This window comes from Notothenia coriiceps, unplaced genomic scaffold, assembly GCF_000735185.1.
Source record: "Notothenia coriiceps isolate Sejong01 unplaced genomic scaffold, NC01 NC01_scaffold00000662, whole genome shotgun sequence".
NCBI lineage: Eukaryota > Metazoa > Chordata > Actinopteri > Perciformes > Nototheniidae > Notothenia > Notothenia coriiceps.
The window spans coordinates 124,687-127,796 of NW_011333363.1; positions in this window are offsets into that span (position 1 = coordinate 124,687).

Consider the following 3,110-nt stretch of genomic DNA (forward strand, 5'->3'; position numbering starts at 1 on the left):
TGTAAATATTTGCGCCCAAACTGTTCTCCGTAGCCAAACTTTCCCCCAGTCGGTTTCGTTTTTTGGGCCTAACCCTTTGGTCTTTGTGTTCCGTCGCCCGGTTCTCGCCCGTTATTAGCCCTCAAAAAAATAATATCTTAGAAAGGAGTAGACCTTTGAAAAATAATTAGACGAAAGTAAAAAAAATTGCGTACAAAAAAAACATCTTATAAAAGTGTCCGCAAATATTAATTCAAAAAATAATGACAAGGAAATTGTACAAAATTAGTAAATTTACAATTATATACACGTTACAAAAAAAATTTAGCTATGCTTAGTTTTCGTTGATATCTGCCATAAGGCCACAGTGGCCTTGATGCCCTTTCTGACTAAGTTTTGTGGTTTAGCAGTCTGCCTCTTTTCTGACACGGCTTCAACACCAGCATATTTTGAAGGAGGAAAAAAAAATCAGCGGTGCGCTTGATTTGAGCCTGGAATGCACCGCTCGGACGGTCTATGATGACAGTTGACATCAGTCTAGGACAGGGGTGGGGAACCTCCGGGCCGTATACGGCCCGCGAGACCATTTGGTACGGCCCTCGAGGTAATTTATAAACACACGCAAAAAAGAAAAAAATTCAAGAAATCTAGACCGCAAAATAATTAAACAAGCTTGTTTTTCCTGGCCAAGGTCAGGGTCCTTGAACACAACACGAGCCTAACGTGTCATCACGTGGTATATGTCTCGTCTGACAGGAGTGTAGTTCTAACGGAGAGCACCAGAACGCGGCTCCGGGCCGGGACTTCACAAATTGCAATACCCATAAGGAGCTGTACACATGCCGCAGTTTTTGCGTGGCTGTGTCTTTAGTTGAAAGCCCAGTGGCGATCTGTTCATCTGTCATGCTGATCATACAGTCAATAACGTTGTTGTTATTAGCATCTGGTTAGCTAGCTATGCTAACGAATATAAGAAGCTTTTTCTCCAACCAGTGAGGTAAAGGCACATCTTTATATGATCATTATAGTTATAGAAAAATAAGAGAATAAAGTAAACAGGTATACAATACTAATATGACAGTAAAAAAAAGTTGTTATTAATAAACAAGAATACAGTTTAAAAGGGAAGTGATTTGTAAAATATCCATAAAGAAAAAAATCTGCTTACAGTTCTGTTTCATATGGGTGTTGAGAGATGTATCCATAGATCTCTTCATGTTGCTCTCAAAGTGCACTGGATTGATGCTTTTAACTTCAACATTTAAAACAAATCTTCCTGGTGGTGCATGCCCCCAAACCCCCCTAGATGAGGTTAGATCCCCCCCCCCCCCCCCCACTTAAATCATGTCCACATGGATATGAAACTAAATACATTTGCACACATCTTGTGTCCATATCTTTCTGTTTTGGTGGTCATGCCACGGTGCGTGAATGCGCGGGTCATGGTCAAATATCTGGATTAAGAGGTTGCTTTTTCTTTGCACAGCATGAAAGAAACGCGAAATGAATGGGCTGTGATTTGAGTTTTTTAAGCAGACGTTGAGTTCAATAATTTGTACGGCCCTCGAAGGATGTTGTAAAAATTGAAATGGCCCTTGAGAGGAAAAAGTTCCCCACCCCTGACATACACCATAAGGCACCATCATCAAAGGTGTGTTTGTGGTTTACAGTCTTTATCTATGATGAGGCACAATAAGGCTCATCTTTTTCACACTGTTTATCAGGACTTCTTTACTTTTGTTTTTACCCTGTAACAGATGTAACTAAACCTTGAAGCACCGTCTGAATATAACTGTCATATAACTGATAAATGTTTATAGTTCAGGTACACAAAAAACACTTAGCAATAGGAAACATGTATGCAATTCTCTAATAGAGACCGTCATGTTAAGTATTCTACTTTGTACTCCAATTTAATGTTACCCTAATATGTAAATTCATTTCTATAACAGCCCATACAATTTTTCTATAAATCATCACTATCAAAGAAAATAGAGAACAGCACTTTTGAAAGGGATAAACAAAGCGACATAAAGAATAGTGACAGATGTTTCCATCTGTGGTTTATTCACTAACCGATCCAGTTTAAATAATATCTTAAATAAACATAATTTTCTCTTTCTGTTACGTCAATGTTAATAATGACGCAGGCATGTCTCTTTCTGTACAGGGTCACATCTCATCCATGAAGACTTCTAACCCTTTAAGCCCAACAAGTGACAAACTAATTTCCAGTCCACCATCACAGATCACTATAAATACATTAAAGAGCATTCATGGCTGCTGTTCCCAGTGCAAGAATCAGACTTTATCTCTCTTGTGTGATTCATTCTCTAATGAAGACTGAAAATTGCAACACATCGAGCGAAAAAAAGACATCCGCTGGTTAATTGAATCATAACGGCTGAGCAGATTTGAGATTAATATCCACGTAAGGAGAAGATCAAAAGCAAGCGAGTTAGAAGGAAGTCGAGGGGAGTAAGAGCACTGAGGCTTGTGGGGTAATCCCATTAAGAGCTGAGCATTCACTGAGGATCCACAGCTGTACAGTATGCAAGAGATTACAGCAAACCTGTATTATTACATTTTTAGAACGTTGTGGTGTATTATTCTGTGCTCTCAGTATTAAACCGGTTTAATTATGATTCAACCACTATGAAAGCTATTTCAGAGTTCCTCTCTGGAACTGATTGGATTACAAAAACGAGGAGAAATGCATGCGTCATCGCTTTTACTGACTGCCAAGGACTAATTTTCATCAATTGCAATATATATACATATTTAATTGTATATGTACATGGGGTGGAGGCGTACCCCTAACAGCTAAGGCAAGCAATTAACTTATTGAGTGTGCAATTTAAAGTGCTATATTAAAGGCAACCCCATGCCGTTTTTTGACTACTAGTGGCAATATCCACTAGCCTGCTGTCCAGTATTTAGCTAGCCATTTACTACAATGCTACTCATGGTTATAGTTAATAGTGAGACTGAGAACCAACACCGCTCCAGTAGTTGTTGATCAGAGTTTGAAAGCTAGAATGAAAAAGTTAGTTTTGAGAGATTTTTTGAAGGATTCAAGAGTGATGGCCTTTCGGATGTGGCTGGGAAGGGAGTTCCAGAGGGAGGGGGGG